The sequence below is a fragment of the Crocuta crocuta genome, unplaced genomic scaffold (assembly GCF_008692635.1).
Source record: "Crocuta crocuta isolate KB4526 unplaced genomic scaffold, BGI_CrCroc_1.0 scaffold251, whole genome shotgun sequence".
In the NCBI taxonomy this organism is placed as follows: domain Eukaryota; kingdom Metazoa; phylum Chordata; class Mammalia; order Carnivora; family Hyaenidae; genus Crocuta; species Crocuta crocuta.
In genome coordinates this window covers 689321-713486 of record NW_027527809.1, presented here as the reverse complement: position 1 = coordinate 713486, position 24166 = coordinate 689321, and positions in this window count along the sequence as shown.

The window sequence follows — 24166 nt, the reverse complement described above, 5'->3', positions numbered from 1 at the left end:
TTCAAGCCCCATGTGGGGCCCTGTGCTGACAGCTCAGAGCCTGGTCCCTGCTTTAGATTCTGTGTCCCTCTCTGCTCTTTCCCTGCCCTCACCCGTCTCAAAAATAAACATTAAGAAAGCCTGAAGGCACTTAGCAGGAGCAAATAACCTCCCCCCTCCCTTTTTTTGCAAGAAGCCAAAAATACTTTCACAAATAATTTTTCAAGAATAAGAAGAGGGGTGCCTGGATGGCTCAGTTGGTTAAGCGTCTGACTTCGGCTCAGGTCATGATCTCTCAGTTTATGAGTTTGAGCCCTGCGTTGGGCTCTGTGCAGACAGCTCAGAGCCTGGAGCCTGCTTGGGATTCTCTGTCTCCCTCTCTCTGCCCCTCCTCTGCTCATGCTCTGTTTCTCTCTCTCTCAAAAATAAATAAACGTTAAAAAAAAAAGCAAACACACAAGAAAACTAGACACCACGAATGACACACAGCAAAACTGTCAGGCAGCAGAAATAAACCAGAAAATAACTGAGACATTAGAATGACAGAGATTACAAAACAACTATCATCACTATGTTTAAAGAAATAAAACAACACAACTACCAATTAGCAGGAAATAGGAGAGAGGAACATTTTGAAATGCTCAATGTACATGCAATTAGCAAAATCCAGACTGGGGCAAACTCTGCTGTCAAAGACCCAGGTTAGTTAAGAAGAGAAAGCTTTCAATTTTGAAGATTATCAGATTAATTTTTCTGTTATTCCTGGTTTTTTTCATGAGCATTTATCATAGATAAGTGTTTCATGATTTCTTCTACATTTTTTTGAGAGGACATTCTCCCCACTAACCAATTAGTACCTTGAATTTTGATGTTAAAACAACCTAACTTTCTTGTAATGTATTGTTCTTTCTATACAATACTGGGTTAATACTTTAAGGATTTTTGGATCTATCTTCATAAGTAAAACTGGCATATAATTTTCCTTTAATTTGGTGCCTATTAAGTTTCCCCATCAGGGTTATTCTATGCCTCATAAAAAGTTTAAGTGTTCCCTGAAACTGTCTCCCTTTCCCCATTTTGGAAGAAGTATCTAAGACAGGAAAGATATCCTGGCAATAGGTTCGGTTTAACTTTCCAAGGAAATCAAGGTAGTCTGGAGTCTTCTTTGTGGGAAGCCTTTGCACTACTTTTTCAATCTGTTTTTACACGATTTAGGTTTTCTATTTCCCTGTACATGGGCAAAGAAGTAGCTGCCCAGGACTTCTCTATTCCGGTAAGCCGACTTCAGAAAACCCTGCGTACAGAACTCCGGAAAGTGCGCACAAAACAAGTCATTTCCGGCTAGGAAGTGACGGCGTAACCACGTAGGGCGCAGCGGGGCCTCAAAACCCCTTCTGCTGAAGCCGCGTCCTGACGTCACCACGCAGCCAAATACCCATAAGACCGCAAGGAGTCAGTCGTATTGCATTGTGGGACCCTTATCGATACCCTGGGGGTTTGTGCGTCAGTGAGGGCCTCTCCACAGTGACGTATGCTCCTTCCGCTTGCTCAAACATCTCGCCCCTCTATTAATAATGGGAGCGGTCCCATCTTCTAGTAACAAAAAAATGCTAGAGGATTTGCGCCAGTTTTAGGTGCCACTGAAGGTAACAGAACCTAGCCCAGGGCCTGAAATTTATCCGAGACTCAGGTGACTCGCCGAGTGTCACTGCTAGTCTCCCACTGGCCGCTTTACCGAGGCAGGTGTGTTTGTGTGTCTGACTTCTGGCTCAGCTGTCACGTGGATGCCACGTCGCGTGCGACTTTGGAGACTACCAGCCTCAAGGGGGCAAATGTCTTTACTGCCTGTCTTTCCACCCAGCTTGGTTTCTCCGTCAGTGGTGCATGCGCAGCATACGTCTGCCGCCAGCTTTAAGTCTCCTAAATTCTGTGTTCACCGTTTCTTCCTCCGGAGTCGGAAATTCGCCCTTTCTTGGACTCTTGAAGTGAAGGTGGTCCGGAGAGCTGGCGGTCAAGGGTAGTTTTTCGCCTGCTGAGAATATCGCGGTCGCTCCCACCCCCACCCCAGGGATGAAGGAAGGGTGCGATGGGCAGGGCGGCGCATCTGGGGAATCGGTCCTGCATTGGGTGTTCTCTCAGAGCCAGAACTCTGGTGGGGAGCGCGCGTGCTAGTGACTCGTGATGTGGCTATGTCTCTGTCATCTTCCCTTTCCATTGGGTTATCCTGGGTGTAGTCTGCACCACACGAGTGTATTCTCTCACTCGGGAACCACAGCCCACCCTCTCTTACAGTAATTGCCTGGTTTTTTTGTTTTTGTTTTTGTTTTTTTAGATTTTTAGCCACCCAGTTCAGGAAATACCTTGTATCTTGTCCATGATTTCCATCCTCAGCCCATGGTGCTAGGACTAATCCACTGCTGACATCTCTAGGTGTTTACCATTGTATTTGGCATCCCCCATCCTTTCATGGTATTTGACTTGATTTGACATGATATATTTTTAAATTTTATTTAATTTCAAGTTAGTTAAAAATAGTATAATAATGGTTTCAGGAGTAGAATTTAGTGATTCATTACTTACACATAATACCTGCTGGCATCCCAACAAGTACCCTCCTTAATGCTCATCACCCATCCCCCTACCCCACTTCCAGCAGTTCTGTTTGTTCTTTTAGTGTTTAAGAGTCTCTTACGTTTTACCTCCCTCTATGATTTTATCTTGTTTTTCCTGCCCCTATGTTCATCTGTTTTGTTTCTTAAATTCCACATATAGTGAATTCATATATTTGTCTTTCTCTGATTAACTTATTTCACTTAGCACAGTATTTTCTAGTTCCATCCACATTGTAGCAAATGGCAAGATTTCATTCATTTTGATTGCAATATTCCATTGTGTATACACAACACATTTTCTATATTCATTCATTCAGTTGATGGACATTTGTGCTCTTTCCATAATTTGGCTATTGTTGGTAGTTTTGGTATAAACATTAGGGTGTCCATGCCTCTCCGAAACAGCACACCTGTATCCTTTGGATAAATACTTCATAGTACAATTTCTAGGTCATAGGGTAGCTCTATTTTTTTTTTAATAGTTTATTGTCAAATTAGTTTCCACAGGGTAGCTCTATTTTTAATTATTTGAGGAACCTCCATAATCTTTTCCAGAGCAGTTGCACCAGTTTGCATTCCCACCAACAGTGCAGAAGTATCCCACTTTCTCCTCATCCTCCCCAGCATCTGTTGTTTCCTGAGTTGTTAATTTTAGCCATTTTGACAAGTGTGAGGTGGTATCTCAATGTGGTTTTGATTTGTATTTCCTGGATGATGAGTGATGTTGAGCATTGTTACATGTGTCAGTTGGTCATCTGGATGTCTTTGCAGAACTATCTATTCATGTCTTTTGCACATTTCTTCAATGGATTGTTTTTTGGGTGTTGAATTTGGTAAGTTGTCTATAGATTTTGGATACTAACCTGTTATTTGATATGTCATTTGCAAATATCTTCTACCATTTGGTTGGTTGCCTTTTAGTTTTATTGTTTCCTTTGCTGTGCAAAAAGTCTTTTACCTGGATGAGGTCCCGATAGTTCACTTTTACTTTTGTTTCCCTTGCCTCCAGAGACATGTCTAGTTAGAAGTAGATGTGGCCAAGGTAAAAGAGGTTGTTGCCTGTTTTCTCCTCTAGGATTTTTATGGTTTCCTGTCTTACATTTAGGTCTTTCATCCATTTTTAGTTTATTTCTGTGTATGGTGAAAAGAAACTGGTCCAGGTTCTTTCTTCTGTATGTCACTTTCCAGTTTTCCCAACACCATTTGCTGAAGAGTGTCCTTTTTCCATTGGATATTCTTTCCTTCTTTGTGGAAGATTAGTTGGCCATACATTTCTGTGTCCATTTCCAGGTTCTTTATTCTCTATTCTGTTCCATTGATCTATGTCTGTTTTTGTGCCAATACCATACTGTCTTGATGATTATAGCTTTGTAATATAGCTTGAAGTCTGGAATTGTGATGCCTCCAGTTTTGTTTTTGTTTTTCAGCATTACTTTGGCTCTTTGGGGCCTTTTCTGATTCCATACATATTTTAGCATTATTTGTTCTAGCTCTGTAAAGAATGATGGTATTATTTTGATAAGGATTACATTGAATGTGTAGATTACTTTAGGTAGTATCGACATTTTAACAGTATTTGCTCTTCCAATCTAAAGGCATGTTTTTCCATTTCTTTGGGTCTTCTTCAATTTCTTTCATAAACTTTCTATAGTTTCCAGATATAGATATTTTACCTCTTTGGTTAAGTTTATTCCTAGGTATTTTATGGTTCTTGTTACAATTGTAAATGGGATTAATTCCTTGATTTCTCTTTCTGCTGCTTCATTATTGGTGTATAGAAATGCCACAGATTTCTGTACATTGATTTTATATCCTGCAACTTTGCTGAATTCATGGATCAGTTCTAGCAGTCTTTGGATGGAGTCTTTCAGGTTTTCCATCCATGTACAGTGTCATGTCATCTGCAAAGAGTCAAAGTTTGACTTCTTCCATGCTGATTTGGATGCCTCTTCTTTTTTTTTTTTTTTTTTTGGTCTGATCACTGACACTAGGACTTCCAGTCCTATGTTGAGCAACCGTGGTGAGAGTGGATTCCTGTCATATTCCTTTTTTAAATATATATTTTTAATGTTTGTTTATTTTTGAGAGAGAGAGGGAGAGAGAGAACGTGAGTGGGGTAGGGGCAAAGAGAGAAGGAGACACAGAATCCAAAGTGGGCTCCAGACTCTGAGCTGTCAGCACAGAGCCAACGCGGGGCTTGACCTCATGAACCGCAAGATTATGACCTGAGCCGAAGCCAGACTCTTGACCAGCTGAGCCTCCCTAGGTACACCTCTATCATATTCTTGACCTTAGGGGGAAAGCTCGCAGATTTTCCCCATTGAGGGTGATATTAACTGTGGGTCTCTCATATATGGCCTTTATGATCTTGAGATATATTCCTCCTATCCCCACTTTGCTGAGTGTTCTAATCCAGAAAGGATGCTATATTTTGACAAATGCTTTTTCTGCACCTATTGAGAAGTTCATGTGATTCTTATCTTTTCTTTTATTATTGTGATTTATCACATTGATTGATTTATAGATATTGAACCACTCCTGCAGCCCAGGAATAAATCCCACTTGATCATGGTTAATAATTCTTTTAATGTATTATTGGATTCAATTTGCTAGTATCTTGTTGAAAATTTTTGCATCTATCTTCATTAGGGAGATGGTCCATAATTCTCCTTTTTAGTGGGGTCTTTGGTTTTGGGATCAAGGTAATGCGAGCATCATAGGAGGAGTTTGGAAGTTTTCTTTCCATTTCTATTTTTTGGGACATCTTCAAAAGAATAGGTATTAACTCTTCTTTAAATGTTTGGTAGAAGTCCCCTGGAAAGCCTTCTGGTCCTGGACCCTTGTTAGTTGGGAGATTTTTATCTCTCCTTCAATTCTGAATGACAGCCATGCTGGATAAATAATTTTTTTGTTGCATATTTTTCCAATTTAGCATGTTAAATATATCCTGCCACTCCTTTATGGCCTGCCAAGTTTCTGTGGACAGATCTGTTGTAAACCTCATCTGCCTTCCCTTGTAGGTTAAGGGCTTTTCCCCCTTGCTGTGTTCATGATTCTTTCCTTGTGTGTTTATTTTGTGAGTTTGACTATGATATGCCTTGGTGATGGTGGGTTTTTGTTGAATGTAATGGGCATTCTCTGTGCTTCCTGGATCTTGTATTCTGTGTCCTTTCCCAGATTAGGGAAGTTTTCAGCTATAATTTGCTCATATAAATCTTCTTCCCCTTTTCCTCTCCATCTTCTGGTATTCCTATGACAGGAATGTTTTCCTGTTTAATAAGTCGTGGAGTTCTCTAAATCTTGCGTTATTATCTTTTGCCTTTCTGTCCCTCTTTTTTTTCCTGCTTCATTGTTTTCCATAATTTTATCTTCTCTCTCACTGATTTGTGGTTCTGCTTTGTCCATCCTTGCCATCATGACATCCATTCGAGGTGGCATATTGGTTATAGCATTTTTTATTTCAGCCTGACTAGATTTTAGTTCTTTTATCTATGCAGAAAGAGATTCTCTGGTGTCTTCTGTGCTTTTTTCAACCCCAGCTAGTACTCTTATAATCATAGTTTTAAATTCTAGTTCAGACATCTTACTTATATCTGTGTTGATTAAATCCCTGGCTTTCTTCCTGTTCTTTCTTTTGGGGTGAATTCCTTTGTCTTGTAATTTTGGAGGGAGAAAAACATTAATAAGATAAAAAATAAAAATTAACAAATTAAAAACAAAACAAATCAAATAAAGGAACTTAGATGCTAGGTGTGTTTTGGTCTGCTTGTTGAGAGAAGCTTGATAAAAAAGAGAAAAAAAGAAAAAAGAGAAAGAGAAGAGAAAGTTAAAAAATTTAAAATTAAAAAAGTAATAGACTAAAATAAAATAAAGAAAAAATAGAATTTAAAAATTAAGAAATTGAAAATATTGCTCTTTTTGTATCCAAGAAAGATAAAGAAAAGAAAGAAAAGCAACATAAGCAAAAATAAGAGTAATGAAAACAAACAAACAAACAAAATGAAACCTGAATAAAGTTATATCCAGTTTCCCCTAGAACTGAAACTTTGCAGCACACTATAGTCTGTAGACTAAGCAGGTGGGAGTGATTTCTGCTGCTCTTCTGGGGGATGTACCTAGAGGGTACAGGTGGGCGGGGGCTTGGTGTAACAGCTCCATTCTCCACTTGGTAGCACTGCTTAGTTTACTGGGGTTGATCTGTGTGTGCATATGTGCAGGAGCACGTTAGAAGTGAAAATGTTTTCACCCAGCTCTCTAGTCTGGTGTGGGAATTTTGTGCCCTCACAGACATGTGATCAAGCTCCCCTCCTTAGTCTCAGGCTTCTGTCTGCTTCTCACTTTTATCCTGTCTGTGTCTAAGCTGTCTCCTGTCAGGTGGCACTTCCCTCCAGATTTTCATCTCAGATGGGGTTGTGTTCAAAACCCAGCACTTTAGAGACCCCCCATGGCTTGGACCTACCCTGATTGTCTGGTCTTACCAAGGAATGGCTGGGTGCCATCTTGTCCCAGAAAAATGTTCTTCCAGTCGAATAGCAGCAGAGCCTCAGAGTTTGTGGTAAATCACAACACACAGCTGGTGCCAGGTTTTGCTGCAGTTTGGTGTCTTTGTCCCAATATCAGTAAATGTGGTAGCTCTCTTCTGGAACTTTTGCCCAAGGGGTGCCCATATGGCCTCTACCAAACACACTCCAAGCAGAGGAACTTCTCTCCGTGTGACACATGGACTGTTCAGACCATGCTGCCTGCTCCTGGGGATTCTGCCATACTTCCTCATTGGAGCACCTCCAGGCACTGAGCTCTGAAACTTCAGACTCTTTGCTCCACTGTTTATAGAACCTAGGCAGTATTGAAATCCTTTCCTTTCTCCCCACCAGTGGTTTTGGGGAACAGATTTCTTGTTCAGTCCTGTTTTCACTCTCTCTTTCTCTCCAACTACTTTCGGGGGGGGGGGGGCTTTTCTTTTCTTTCTTTTTTTTTTTTTAATGTTTATTTTTGAGAGAGAGAGAGAGTGCGAGTGGGAGAGGGGCAGAGAGAGACACACACACAATCCAAAGCAGGCTCCAGGCTCTGAACTGTCAGCACACAGCCCAATGCGGGGCTCCAGCTCAGGAACCAGGAGATCATGACCGGAGCCAAAGTCGGACACTTAACTGACTGAGCCAATTCCAATATGCTGGACTTTCCCCCTTTCTCTTTCTCTCTCTGTCCTCTTTCTGTGAAAATGGCTTCCTACCCTCCATACCTCCTCAGCTTTTCTCTCCTCCAGTTTACCTCTCTGCACTGGGTGTCTGTCAAGTTCTCTGGCTCAGATTATGCAGATTGTTGCGTTAATTCTCAGATCAACTTCCTAGGTGTTCACAAACGTTTGGTGCCGATCTAGCTGCATTTTAGGGAAGAGACAAGCTCAGGGTCTCCACTACCCCGCCATCTCACCACTGTAAGAGGATATGTTTTACCTTTTATAGCTACTCTTGTTGAAACAAATGCTATAAAAATCTCAAAAAAATTTTCTGTAGTTACAACTTTTACCGGTTTTTTAGAATGCATTTTTCCCCTTGTACTACCTTGACATCCCCAATTAAACAATTAAAAACTGATTCTTACAAGAAAATAAATAAACTGTGTCTATATATGTACACAGAGAGAGAGAGAGAGAGAGAGAGAGAGAGAGAGAGAGAGTAAACACAAGTTGGGTAGGGGCAGAGAGGGAAGGAGAGAATTCCAAGTAGGCTCTGCACTCTCAGCACAGAGTCTGACACAGGGCTCAAACTCACAAACTGGGAGATCATGACCTGAGCTGAGATCAAGAGTTGGACACTTAATCGACTGAGCCACCTAGGCGCCCCAAGGATATATATTTTTTACAATTTTTTTTTTTAAATTTGAGAGAGAGAGAGAGAGAGAGTACAAACCAGGGAGAGGGGCGGAGGGAGAGAGAGAAAGAGAGAAAGAATCTCAGGCAAGTGCCGTGCTCGGTGTAGAGCCCAGTCCCACACCCCTGAGATCATGACTTGAGCCAAAATCAAGAGGTGGGTGCTCAACCAGCTGAACATCCATGTGTCCCGAGAATATATATACTTTTAAAAGTAATTTTTACACCAAAGGTGTAGCTCAAACTCAAGACCCTGAGACTAAGAATTGCATGCTCTACTGACTGAACCAGTTAGCCACCCCAAAAAGAAGAATGTTTTTATTAGTGACAAAAAAGCCATTTCACAGCGAAACTGTTTCTGCTCCAGACATGCAATAGGGAAGTTCCTGTTTGAGCAAATCCAGATAGGGAGACTGATCATTTCAGATGTCATGAGAAAGTAATACTTTTAAAGAATTGCTTAAACATAAATAGATACCTATTTGTCTTTTATTTAAGTTAAGCTTGCTGGAAACACTTTTATTAACCAGTGTGGAATATTGTAGAATATGTTTTATTTTTTTAAATTTTTCATTTTTATTTATTTCTAGGAGAGAGAGAGAGACAGCGTGATCAGGGGAGGGTCAGAGAGAGAGGGAGACACAGACTCGGAAATAGGCTCCAGGCTCTGAGCTGGCAGTCAGCACAGAGCCCGACGCGCGGCTGGAACCCAGGAACAGCGAGATCATGACCTAAGCGAAAGTCAGACGCTTAACCGACTAAGCCACCCAGGCGCCCCTAGAATATGTTTGTTTAGTTATTTATTTATTTTGAGAGAAAGGGCACAAGTGGGCATGGGGCAAAAGGACGGAGGAAGAGAAAGAGAGGGAGAGGGAGAGGGGCAGAGAGAGAGAGAGAGAGAAGCAGGGCTCATCCGAAGCAATGCTCATTTTCACCTGAAGCGGGGCAGGAGCTCACCCGAAGCAGGGTTTGAGCTCACCCGATATGGAACTTGAACTCACAAAATGTGAGATCATGACCTGAGCTGAAGTCAGATGCTTAACCAACTAACTGAGCCACCCAGGCACCCTGTGGAATATGTTTCTACTGATGGATGGATGGCTATGTTACGTGAGGTTTAAACATCAAAACGTGATTTATCTGACAGGTACTGTTAGATATAGTTACCAATATCATGGCCACTGATATTGGTAGCCCTGTCCAAATGCTCTTGACAGGTCTGCAATTCAAACCAATGTTTTCACTCTAACCCATGAAATAAAGCATTCAGTACACTTTATCACACCAGGAGTTATGTATGGACCTGGTTTTTTCTTATAGTTAAGCAAACTTAATTCTGAGGAATTGTTCTCAAAACTTCTAAGGGTAAGAGTTTTAGTGTTTTTAAAAAACCCATCTATTTTTTAAAGATTGTATTTATTTTCTCAATAATCTCTATACCCATAGTGGGGCTCAAACTTAATCCCAAGATCAAGAATCACATGCTCTACTAAGTGAGCCAGCCAGCTGCCTCTAAAAATTGAGTCTATTTTTAATCTAAGTTTGGTAAAAGTTTTTTAGTTATATCATTAAAAAAATTAAAATATAGGAAAGTATATAGTGAAAAATCCGTTTCACATCCTTACAGCCTATTTGCTCAATTTTCCAGTGCACCCCATCCCAAAGACAACTAGTTGGGAGTTTATGCTAGTTTATGCTAGTTGGCTAGACAACTAGTTGGGAGCCAAAGAAATACACTTATTTTCCTACTTTCTTTTTTTACCCAAAGAGTAACTTAATATGCATCATGTCCTGCATCCAGCTTTTTTTTTTCATTTAGAAACATTTTTGAGATCCATAAATATATAAAATGTTATCACTTTTTGTACCGCTGTACAGATTCCATGGTATGGATACCCTATGTTTCTTTTTTAACCAGTACCCTATTGATAGGCATCTGGGATTTTACCAATGTTTTGTCTATTATGAACAATGGTATAATCAAAAAAAGTTGTTTTGCAGTTGTTCAAACTTATGATGATATAAATTCCTAGAAGACCATTTCTGTGCTAAAAGTTATATGTATTTGAAATTTTGATAGATAAATGCCAATTGCCTTCTGTAAGCATTGTACTAATTTAATTTCCACTACAATTGTATATATATTTCCCCATGATCTCATCAACAAAATGTTAGCATACTTATTTCATTTGATGACTTGATAAGATTGTCATATCACATAGTAGTTTTAATTTTCATTTCTCTTGGGAAATGAGTATCTTATATTTAAGAGCCATATATATTTCCTTTTCTGGGAACTCAGTGTAAACCCTTGCCCATTTTTCTATTGATTTGTTTTATTCACATGTTTTTAATGAATTTTTAGTTCTTTTTTCCTTTTAACTTTTAGTGTTTAATTTTGAGAGAGATAGAAAGAGACAGAGCACGTACAGGGGAGGAGCAGAGAGAGAGGGAGACACAGAATCTGAAGCAGGCTCCAGGCTCTGATCTGTCAGCACAGAGCCTGACATGGGGCCAGAACTTGTGAATTGGGAGATCATGACTGAGCCAGAGTCAGATGCTTAACTGACTGAGTGACCCAGGTGCCCAGATATACATCCTGCTTCTTATTAAAAGGACCTGCAGCAGAGATAATGTATTTAATATGATTGGGAACATTGAAAGGAAAGTTTTCTGCCAAGCTTAATTCATTTGTTGTGATGGAACATATTTCAGTCTGAGCTTCCATTAGCTATGGCAAAAGTGAGGGGTATTTGGCAAAAGGAAACAAACAAATAGAAAACCTTTAGTGGGCTCTAAGAATTCTAAATGAACTATAAAGCTATAAGGGGAATCTGTTACCCTGACTCTATTTTGTCTTTTCCCCCTAGAACAAGACCAGTTCATAGGAAAAATGGAAAAGCAAAAGTTCTGATGTTTTCCTTTTGATTTCACCAAGTTAAGCTAACTCTAGGAGTCTTTTTTTCAGAAAGGTAAGAAATTTATCTCAGAAACTAACAAATATACTATACTTGAAAGATTTATTCTCACTTAGATTGCTGAAAAGCATAATGAACAATTCAGCTAAAATAAGAATGCTTACCTGTCTTGTATTTTTAAATTTTATTTGAATTATTTATGTATTGAAGTAATCTCTATAGCCAAAGTGGGGTTTGAACTCATGACCCTGATATCAAGAGTTGCATGCTCCTTTGGCTGAGCCAATCAGGGACACCACCTGTCTAGTATTTGATTCAATGGAAGACAGACATCAGAAAATCCCTTTCTTTTTAATAAGTTAAATAAAATTAATTTAAAATTGAGTCCTTTTGAAAGTACTGATACTATAAAGGATCTAAAAATAAAGGTCCAGTAACAAGCAAGTGGTTAATTTAACTACATAACTTGGTACTTTATTAGTTAGAAACCTCAAGAAGAAAACAAAATTCTTGGAAATTTATAAGATGGTGTAGGGACCATTTGGAACCCCAAGGTCAGTATGAAGATTATTTTAAGCTGAAGACATTCGAGAATGTATAGATACAGAAAGAAGCCTTCTCAGAGTTTCCCTGACTAAAAGCAGAAACTTCTGGAGAAGCCTACCCCTAGGAGAAGAATCAGGAGTAAACCTATTATAATCCTACTATAAAACCTACTATATATCACAAACTGTTCTTCCCAGATTGTTCTTCTTTTTTAAAAAATTTTTTAATGTTTATTTTTGAGAGAGAGAGAGCAAGGAAGGGGCATAGAGAGAGGGAGACACAGAATCCAAAGCAAGCTCCAGGCTCTGAGCTGTCAGCACAGAGCCCAGTGCGGGTCTCGACCCCATGAGCTATGAGATCACTACCTGAGCTGAAGTCAGACGCTCAACCGACTGAGCCACAGAGGCACCCCCAGATTGTTCTCTAAAAACCCATTTGTTTTTTTTAAGTAAATCTATTTATTCTTCCCGTAGGATCTGTTTTCCCCTACTAAGTTAGGTATATAAGCCTCTGACTAACTGCTCAGTGAGCTAGCTCCCTCCTTTGTTAACACCATGTGCCTATTAATAAATCTTAATTATCAGAACCCCAGTTGCTGAACTTAAAAGAGTAGAGGGAATTTTTCTTCCCCAACAGTGGTCAAAGGGACAGCAGGTTTTTCAATGAGGAAAAGAAAATGGGGCAACGGTGTGGAGAACGTCAAACATTTTCCAAAAGGAGGAAATATAAATGGATCATAAACAAAGGTTTTCAATTTCATAAATATCCAGAAAATACAAATTTAAATCACCCCTCTGATGGACAAATATTAAGAATCTGACAGTAACTAGTGTTTGGCAAGAATGGTGAACAACAGGAATACTCAAACACTGCTGGAGAGAGTGTAAATAGATGCAACAATTTTACAAACAGCTTGACATTTTCTAAAAAGTTGAATATACAGATATTCTAGGACCCAGCACTTTCACTCCCAGCTATACACTGATCCTTGCTACTCAACTGTAGAGTATACACTAGAAACCTCAGCATTTCCCAGAAACTTGCTAGAAATGTAAATTTCTGGTCCTCATTACAGACCTTATGAATTAAACTCTGCATCTTAACAAGATCTTGAGTGAACATAAGCACCTGTGCCCCAGGATCCATGGACAAGAATGTTCTTGATAGCTACAAACAAATAATCCCTTTATCTGTAAACAGGAGAAAGTATGCTATATTCATAAAATAGAAAACTATATGTTAATGAAAAGGAACAAATTACAGTTAAACGCAACATGGATAAATATCATAATGTTGAGAGAAATAAGTAAGACATAAAAAAATACACAGAGTGTAAATCTATATATGTAATCTTCAATAACAGTTACAACCAAATTTTGCACTGTTTACATATGATAAGGTACATTAAGGTAATGATAAAAAGGGGAGAAAGTAAAGCAAGAAAGTGATTCCTAAGGAAATCAGGGTGGAATTTACCTCCAGAGGAGAGGGGTGGAGTGTGATCTTGGAGGGAGGAGGCAGCTGTAGGGTGCTTACAGAACAGGTGTCTGTGTTGGGTTGTGTCTAAAGTGTTTCTGTTTTATAATTATTTAAATGGTATGTGTGTAGTTTTCCCTCCTGGAAAGAAGGGCGTGTGTTATATTTCACATTAGATAAATAAATGCTATAGACTTATTTCCAACCGATATGTGAACGGCTGACAATGAGAAAAACAATAAGCAGCAAAGTAAATTACCACTGGATAGACCAGAAAAAGAAAAACTAAGGTCTCCCAGTGTTTGTTCTATTGAAAATAAGGTCTTTTTTTTTTCTTTCTTTCTTTCCTTTTTTAAAATAAGGTTTTTTTTTTTTTTTTTTTTTTTTCCTTTTTTTTTTTTTTTTTTTCCTGAGTAAGGCAATCTTTGTTTTCCAGGAGGGAAAACACACAGACTCAAGGAGTGGATATGCTCTAGGGGGAAGGATAGAGGGAAGCAGGAGAATGGGAGGAGGCTGCAGACCATGCCAGGGTGGAGGAGGAGATGGCGATGGTAGAGTGGGGAGGGGTCGGGGTTGAGATTCTTGGGGGGGGTGGTGGTAGATGGACACAGGATATAACACTTAGAGATCAAAGAGGAGGTCATATCCCAAGTGCCCAGCTTACATGTCTTTCTTCTTCCCCTGGTCCCGCCCCCTGTCCACCTCTTTGCCTTTGACTCCAGACCCTTGTAGGAATAGCAGTTCAAGAACCCTTTTCTGAGTCAAACATAGAGGGGAATAGTGTCCCATGTTGGAACTATCAGAGGAACATCCCAAAAATTGAGTTAAGGAAGATTTGGCCACTTGGACACCTACATAGGAAGTTAGGTAAGGTGAAGAATACCCAGGAAGAAAACAATCAACTTTGACTATGCTTCCTATAACATTTATACCTAGATCTGATGTTCATGGAGTGGCCTTGAAGCCTTTCATTATCATGGCCTTGATGGAGGCTGGTGAATATATTATTTTAATCTGGAGAACGTTCCTTTTTGTGTAAAATAGACTATGTAAGATACCTAAACTTCAAATTGTTGAAAATAAGCCTCACTTGAAAGAAAAAGCCCTAGAAATTTCTATGAATGTGTCCAAACATTAATAGAAGATAATAGGAGCTAAGAAATCCTTGGATTCATGATTACTTCAGAATATATTTCAGAATACAACCCACTATTTTTTTTGTTTTTACAACTCATTATTAAGAAGCCTGGGCTTAAAAATTCTAATCAGGACTCTAAGAAAGAAGGCATAAGGCAGAGGAAAATTAATTTAAGATGGACTTTGAGAAAGAAGTAAAGAAATCTGAAAAATGTTACAAATTTCTAGGAAGATAAAACATAAGAAATCACTACAACTTATAAAACTAAAAAGGGCCATTAATTGTCTTAGTCCATTCCAGCTGCTATTAGAAAATACCACAGACTGGCTAGTTGATAAACAACAGAAATTTATTTCTCACAGTTCTGGGGGTTGGGAAGTACAAGATCAAGGTGCCAAGATGGTTGCTTGTTTTACAGCTGTGCTTTAGTGCTGTGTCCTCACTTAGTGGAAGGGGCAAGCAAGCTCTTTGGGATCTCTTTTATAAGATCATTAATTCTACTCATGTGGGCTCCACTTCATGTCCTAAGCACCTCCCTATTGCCTAATACCATTACACCAGGCATTAGGATTTCAACGTAAGAACTTTTGGGGGAGACACAGACAGACCACAACATCAATGAAGCAGAAGTCATTAAAGAAACCATCAAGGGGCGCCTGAGTGGCTCAGTTGGTTAAGTGTCCGACTTTGGCTCAGGTCATGATCTCATGGTTCTTGGGTTCGAGCCCCGCATTGGGCTCTGTGCTGACAGCTAGTTCAGAGCCTGGAGTCTGTCTTCAGATTCTGTACCTCTCTCTCTGACCCTCCCTTGCTCATGTTGTCTGTCTGTCTCTAAAATAAATAAAAACATTAAAAAAATTTTTTAAATAAAGAAACCATCAAATGTCAGCTCTTCAAATGCAAGGGACAAGAAATTCAGGTTTTGGAGAATAGAGCAGTTGTTACAGAAAGTAGAGAATTGGGATGAGCCAGCCACATTGAGCTGAGTAACACCTTGAAGGTGCATAAGAGGTCTCCAAATGAGAGGTGCCTAGATGGCTCAGTCAGTTAAGCATCCAACTCCTGATTTTGACTCAGGTCATGATCTCATGGTTGGTGAGTTTGAGTCCCACGTCGGGCTCTGTGATGACAGCACGGAGCCTGCTTGGGATTCTCTGTCTCCCTCTCTCTTTGCCCCTACCCTGCTCTCTCTCTCAAAATAAATAAATAAACATTAAAAAATAAAAGACATCTCCAAAAGGAAAGAACAGATCTGTTGATTACAAAATGGCAAAGAGAATTGGAATAGTTATCTTGAGGTGAATTCTGAAGCTGAGGACAAGAGTAATGAAAAAACTTTATGTATACACTGAAATAGGCAATAGAGAATCAGGGCCCAAGCTTTGTTATAACATGAAGACAGAAATGCTTCACTAGGCAAGATAAAGTGATACCAGCCAGTCACAAATCATAGATTGTAGATGGAAGTTGGAAGACCACAGAAGGAAGTTGAAAGAGTAGTCCTGTTCATTGCAATTATTTCAAGCTTAACTAGAAACAGACCCTAAAGCAGAGAATCAAGAAACTAAAAACAAATGTTATATACTAGGTTGAAAAGTATATCTCCCAAATTCATGTCCACCTGGAACTTGTGAGTGTGACCTTATTTGGAAATAGGGACTTTGCAGTCAAGTTAAGATGAGATTATGCTGGATTAGGGCAACTGGTATCCTTATAAAAGGAGAATTGGGCCACAGATATATACAGAGGGAAGATGGACAGAGACGGAAAGAGGAGTGATGCTGTCATATGCTAAGAATGCCAAAATTTGCTAGTAACTACTAGAAGCTAGAAGAGGCAAGGCAAGATTCTTCCCTAGAGCCTTTAGAGTTGGTGTGACCTTGCTGATGCCTCAGTTTTTGACTTGTGGCCTCCAGAACTGTGAGAGAATAAATTTCTGTTGTTTTAAGCCACCCAGTCTGTAATAATTTACTACATAGCCCTAGGAAACTAATGTACCCTAGGATCAGATAGGAGAATGAGAAAGGTCAGGTACAATTAGTTGAAGTAAAAGAGTAAAAGCAGAGAATTCAATATCTGAAAAATTAATACAAAACAAGAAGAGATCATAGAACATTGCCATTCTGTAACACAAAGAATGGCACTATAATTTGATCCTTGTTTATGATACAGAAGGAACTGTTACTAAAGAGAAGAAGAAAGACATCTTCGTAAGGCAGAAATGAATTCAAGTTACCAGAATTAACATCACACTCACAGTGTCTTCTTTAAGAGGCAGTTTGGGGTACCTGGGTGACTCAGTCAGTTGAGTGTCCAACTTTGGCTTGGGTCATGATCTCATGGCTTGTGGGTTGGAGCCCAGTGGTGGAATCTGCGCTGATAGCTCAGTTAAGAGCCTGCTTGGGATTCTGTGTGTGTCTCTCTCTCTGCCCCTCCCCCGCTCACACTCTGTTTCTCTCTCTCTCAAAATAAATATAGTTTAAAAAAACTAAAATAGGGGCGCCTGGGTGGCTTAGTCGGTTAAGCGTCCGACTTTTGCTTAGGTCATGATCTCGCGGTTCGTGGGTTCGGGCCCGCGTCGGGCTCTGTGCTGACTGCCAGCTCAGAGCCTGGAGCCTGTTTCAGTCTGTGTCTCCCTCTCTCTCTGACCCTCCCCTGATCACGCTGTCTCTCTCTCTCTCTCCTAGAAATAAATAAAAATATAAAAAAAATTAAAAAAATAAAATAAAATAAAAAAACTAAAATAAAGAAAAAGAGGCGGTTAGACCTAGTTTCAGTTCCTGATTCTGCCATCCTTTATCTGTGTTACTTTGGGCCTTTTAGTTAATCTTCCTAAAAAACATTCCTCATCTCAAAAAATGAATAAAAGGTATTAATTACCTAATATGGTGCAGGCTTGGTAAAGCACCCATCATGTATTAGCTCACTTCCTTTTTCCTTACCCCAAGGTAAGATGATAAAATGCTACTTAATAAGACTTCGGTGCTGTGCTTACAAAATGTACATGCCAGAAAGTGTACCTTACTCTGAAATTTATGTTGCTGCCTTATTTCCATCATGAGACTGTGGTGGTCTGAAGGATAGGGAGTTGAACTTAGCCAAATATATTTTCTAATTTCCCACCTTTAGTGACTGACGCATGTACCAAATCGTACACTGTAAACACTTGACTTGTTGAAGGTGTGAATGAAAGAAAAGTAGAGTAGAAAGACTTTTTAAAAGGAAAATGAACAAGCTGAGAAACTTGCTGTTATAATGAACAACATACTGAGGTCTTTAGAATTGATTCAGGAAGATTCCTTTCTTCCCCTGATATACCCTCTTCATTACCCCAAAGATGAAATCACCTGGTATGTATTCTTTAGAAAGGAAAGTATAATGGAGGGACTTTATAAGTATAAAACAAGGACAGGCTTACAAATTAGTTTTTTGTTGTTTATTTCTGTTTTTTTTATTTAATCTTTTCTTCCAGAATCCTCTACAGGTGCTTTATTTTTAAGGTTAGTAACTGCTGTCTTGATGGAAGCAAGTGGGAGGGCTCCTGGAGAAACACAATCCCCTGGGTAAGAAAGATTCCACGCTCAGAGAAGACTTGGCTTAGGTTTCGTCAAGGGGGTGGAGAAAAATGGGTCATTATACCAAGATGATCTTGTCTAAAAGCTGCCATCTAGTGTTCATTTCTGAGAATACATGCTGACATACTAATCCTGTGTTTCTCTATCCCAAGGACCGTTTTTATTGATGTTTTATAGTTATGGACCAGATTCTGAGACAATTTGGATACCTAAAGGAACACAATTTTAGAAAAAAAAGTTTTTCAAATGTTTTAATCACATACATATAGTACTGCTAAAATAGGAATTTAGAATAATAACAAGGTAATAATATTCCTAAAGGAAATTATCTCATATTGAACTAATGTAATAGCAATTTAAAAAAGTCACTCAGGTTATCTCATCCATCTGTATTGTTAGTAAATGTTGCCTGTAGTTTTTACTGGAGAGAGGGTGAGAAGAACCATTTATTGTATATTTTCAATATGCCAGACTCTAGAAACATTATCTTATATGCCTTACAACAATCCTTTAAGTGTTCTTTTCTTTTTAAAGATATTTGTATTTATTTTTGAGAGAGGGAGAAGAGATCATGAGAGGGGCCAAGAGAAAGTGAGACAGGGAATCTGAAGCAGGCTTTGCACTGACAGCAGAGAGCCCAATGCAGGGCTTGAAGTCAGGAACCATGAGATCATGACCTGAGTAGAAGTCAGATGCTTAACCACCTGAGCCACTGAGGCACCCCTGAAAAGTATTCTTTACTTCTTTTCCTCATCTTTACTGAAGTAGAATTGAGAAAGAAAATATGAATTAAGTATTCCTAACACTATTTTACATATGAGAAATTGTAGTGAAGTAATTGACTTTTCATCAAAGAGCAAGTTGACTAAAGAACTCACATCAGTCATACTCATGTTTAGTGCACTTTCATTTATACCACAATACCTATTAAACATTTTAAAATTCAGGGGAAGGCTTAAAAACCCCTTTTACTGCTTTCATAAATTGTTCAAAGGCCTACTAAACAACTCTAGAAATCATGGCACTAAACAGAACCTCTAAAGGGACGCCTGGGTGGCTTAGTAGGTTAAGCATCTGACTTCAGCTCAGCTCATGATTGCATGGCTCATGAGTTTGAGCCTTGCATAGGACTCTATGCTGATATCTCGGAGCCTGGAGGTTGCTTTAGATTCTGGGTCTCCCTCTCTCTCTCTGCCCCTCCCCTGCTCATGCTCTGTCTTTCTCTTTCTCTCTCAAAAATAAACAGTAAAATTTTTTTTTAATTAAAAAAAAAAGAAAGGAACCTTTAAACTCCCACATTCGTTTGCAGGATTATTTCCCTGAAACAAATGGTACTTTTGAGACCTGAATCAAAAGTACAAAATTCTTTTTTTTCAATAAAGTTTATTTATTTATTTTGAGAGAGTGCAAAAGAAGGAGAGGCAGAGAGAGGTGAGAGAGAGAAACCAAAGCAGGCTCTCCACCAGCATCACAGAACCTGATGTGTGGCTTGAACTCATGAACTGTGAGCTCATGACCCAAGTCTAAACCAGGAGTTGGATACTTAACTGACTAAACCACCCAGGCACCCTGAAAAGGTACAAAATTCTAAGTTAAAAACACTCGGGTGGTTTTATTCTTGAGTTTTGCTAAAACAAATCCATGTAACATATGAGTTTTTTAAAGATATACTTTAATTGTAATACATTTGACCGAAATCCCGTGTTTTATATTACATTTACTTAAAGCTTACCTATTCCATGTTACTCCAGGAATGCAAGTTCTTGCATGGAATCAACCAAATTGCCATGCCCCCAAATCTCAGTTTTGTATCATGTACAGACTGTACTAATCACACCAGAAAAAACACAGTTAATTTTTAAAAATTAAAGTAAAATATTAAATTTCCCAGATTCATTATCTAACATATTTGATCACCTGTTGAAATTTGACAGGTATTTAACACTAGATGCCCTAATTTGGAACAATTATTTTAGGGAGCCAGTATGATTTATTAATGAATCATTTAGCAAAGAAAAGAGGACTCATTGATTTGACATCCATCTTTCTAAAAGCTGAGCTGCTTTTCTTAGGCAAGATTATTTTTCTTGAATCCTGACAACGATTCTATAAGGTTTGTAATAATTGTGTGAATTTTAGACAAACTACTATTGCAAATAACCCCACATTATAGGGTGCTCAACACAATAAAATTTTGTTTGTTGCTCACATCACAGTCTTAACATAGATTGGTGGGGGCTCTGCTCCATGCATTTATTTAAGGAACTAGGCTCCTTCTGTCTAGTACTCTACCACCTTCAAGGCAGGTAAGATTCTTTAAATCTCAGTTTTCCCCCTTTAGGAATCTGGCTTCAGGACCAAGCTTTTTATCCATTCCTTCCCTGTGGCTGCTTCTTATCAACCCAGAGTTAGATTTCTCTTTTTGAGCCTAAGATATGCTTTTATAAAGTTGATTATAAAATAATGTAATTAATAGAATATTAAACATCAGACACAGTCCTTCACTCTGGTAAGTTATCTTTTTGGCTAAATAAATCCACAAATATAGTCAGGCAAAATATTCAGAAACAAATTCTTCACATTTCATACATTTTTCTGAATTGAAACTTCATGATGTCGTTTTCGAAAATGTAGTATTTGTATAGACCTATCTGTATATATGCATTTTAATTGACTGGCAAATGGGCACTTGTTCTTCAGACCTTAAATATAGATGCACACATACATATATTTATTTTTAATTTAAGAAACTAACACCTTTGTAGCATTATACACTGTTTTTAGAGTGTGAAATTATTTTATCTGCAAAACAGAGATTACATGCTAAAACAGAGCTGCTTTCACTTACACATATTTAAATTTTAATATTTACTCTTGCTATATTAAGATTCTTTTCTTTTTCAAATTCTGTACTCCGTGGCCTTTAACAGTTTCTTTGAATAGTGTGAAATTGCCTTACTTTTTTTTTTTTTACTGAAAAATTAGGTTTGGGGCAGTAAAGGTGTTAAATTCATCAAAACATGTCTAGGAGGCAGTGTTAGGTCCATTTAACATGAAGAAATGGCTTCCACTGGAGCACAGATCTTCTTCTAGAGAGTAGTTGGGTACTCTAAATGCATCCTTTCTATGGTATGCCCTCCTAAGACCTATAGGCTATGGGCTTTTGGTGATAATTCATCAGGTAATTATTCCTACATGGAGGCAGTTTGGTAGATTTCTGCATCAACTAGTTCCTGGAATCTCCAGAAGGAAACCTGGAGGGTTTAGTCAGTAGAGGATGATTTTAAGTTAGGAGTTGCTGAGGTTTATTGGGGGATTCATTTTTCCAATGGCCATGCTTTTACCACAGTTACATTTGTACTACACAGCCCATTGGGAGGATATGGCTGTATTTGGTGCTTATCATTGGAACCCAATAAGGAAGTATTTACTCTTAGACCTTGGCAAGAGGGCCCTGCATTTTAGTAGCCCCCACAAACCACAAACACTAAACTTCTAAGGCCTGCAGGAGGTGGGAGAAAGTTCTTTTCTTTCTACTGTCAGAGGGTCATAGGTTCTCTGGCTGAGGCCCTGCGAATTAGACTGATCAAAGACAGACTAACAAGAGAAAAACAAGTTTATTAATATGCAAATCATATACATACATGAGAGTACTCAGAGATAAGTAACTCCAAGAGATTATTAGAACTTGAGTTTATATAGCATTAAAAAAAATTTTTTTTTAGTAATCTCTGCACCCAAAGTGGAGCTCAAACTCATGACCCTGAGATCAAGAGTCACACACTCTTACAATTGAGTCACCCAGGTGCCCCATGGCTTATATAGCATCTTAACAAAAGAATAATAAATATTTAGAGAAGTGACAAATCAAAGGAAAAGTCTTGGAGTTTCTAGGACGGCAAATTGTGGGAAGGCAAATATATGGGGAACTAATGGAACATAAAATTAGTAAAATTTGTCATGGAGATTCCACTGATGTAGTATCTGAGCTGGTAAGGATATAGAATTGTCTCTGGTCATTAACTTCTATTCTTCCTGGTTGAGAGAAGTGGGGGAATACCTTTATGAGTTTATGTTCTGGTTTTAGGCGAATTGGGGGAGGGAAGAAAGCTTTTTTTATACCTGTTTCTTCTCAGTTGCTTTCAGCTCAAAATAATCCTGATGCCAAAAGGATATGTTTTGAGGTGGTGTATTCTGCTACCTTTCAGGTCCCAAGGAGATTAACTCTTCAAGACATCTCTTGTCTTGGACATCTTTTGATGTCCTCAAAAGAAAATGTGATTGCATCCAAATGCTATGACAGCTCCCCAGTTGTGCATGGCAACGTTAGAGATGGATACTGCTATAGAGTGGAGAGGTTCTGAGCAGCAGAAGCACATAAGTAGGACATCATAACAAATTACAATTTTTGTCAAATCCTTTCAGGTAGCATGAGTGCAAGGAATTCTTACATAACAATAATCATTTCCCAGTAGTGTGGAGCGTCAGTTTCTTGCTTCTCTTCATATTTCAGTGAGTGGTTCCAGAATTACTCATGAATTAGTTTAGCACAGTGTTTGCAAAGCCTTGGAAACATTTATGAATATTAATTCACATTATATTTAAAGTCCTATACATGTATGCCAAGACTTGATATACATGAAATATGCCATTAACATTGTCAACTAGATGAAAAAATTGGCAACTAGCTGAACACTGAATGCTAAAATCATGTTTGTTTTATTTAAACATTTTTTTAATGTTTATTTATTTTAAAGACAGAGAGAGAATGGGGAAGGGGCAAGGAGGGTGCAAGGGACAGAGGATCTGAAGCAGGCTCCGTGCTGACAGCAGCAAGACTGATGCAGGCTCAGACTCACAAATCCTGAGAGAATGACCTGAGCTGAAGTCAGAAGCTTAAGTGATTGAGCCACCCAGGCAGGTACGCCTTAGTTTTCTTTTCTTTTCTTTTCTTTTCTTTTCTTTTCTTTTCTTTTCTTTTCTTTTCTCTTCTCTTCTCTTCTCTTCTCTTCTTTCTTCTCTTCTCTTCTCTCTTCTCTTCTCTTCTCTTCTCTTCTCTTCTTTTCCCTTCCTTCCTTCCTTCCTTCCTTTCTTTTGTTTTATTTTCATAACCATATTTAATAAGGGAGTGCCTGGCTGGCTCAGTCAGCAGAGTGTGCAGGTCTTGATTTTGGGGTTGTGAGTTGGAGCTTTTTAAGAGATTACTTAAAAACCTTAAATGTGTGTGTGTGTGTGTGTGTGTATAAAGTAAGATTTAATTACATTTTATTACTTATTGCTGTTATTACAATCACTCATGTCACCCTGCCTCCTAAGCAGTGTTATAAGCCTGATATTAACAAAATAAATGAAACAAAGAAAGAGAAAGAATGAATGAACCCTGGTAATATGCTCCTTATTAGGAATATACCTAATTGTGTGCTAGTATAGGGAAAATTCAGTTTTGTGAATGTGTAAACAATATTTTTGTCTTAAAACCATGAATATCATGTTCCCTTTATCTTTACAGTTCCCTTCAAAACCAAGAAAACATATGGGCATAGAGACCACATAAGTTTTCAAATAAGCTGAAATTAGAGTTTTGTAGCATTGAAATGGAGTCTTTTCACCAAAGTATAATGTAGCTTGAAATAGGAAACAGCAATTAGACTCTTCCCAAATCTGTTGACTAGCATTAAGATTTGGCTAATCTTTCTTAAGTGGGAACACTACAGAAGAAAGTCCCACAGTGACTGGCAGTTGAAATACTGTCAGGCAGTTATGAAAATTCATTTTACTTTTGCTGAACATTTGCATGTTGAGCCAACTGCCTCTGGCAGCACAAAAGTTCTAAATTTGACACCTTGAAAGGTTGGTGTTGAAGTGCAAAACCAAAGGCTCCAATGACCTGACTTTGATACAGTGAATGGAACCAGAGTCAACCTGCACTTAAGTGTTCTCACTTTCAGCCCACAGTGGGCTCCAAACATTCCTGGCAATTTTCCCATTCAAGTTTCCCTTGTAGAAGGCTCCACTTGTGGGGACAAAATATGCTCCATTCAGGTGCTTCC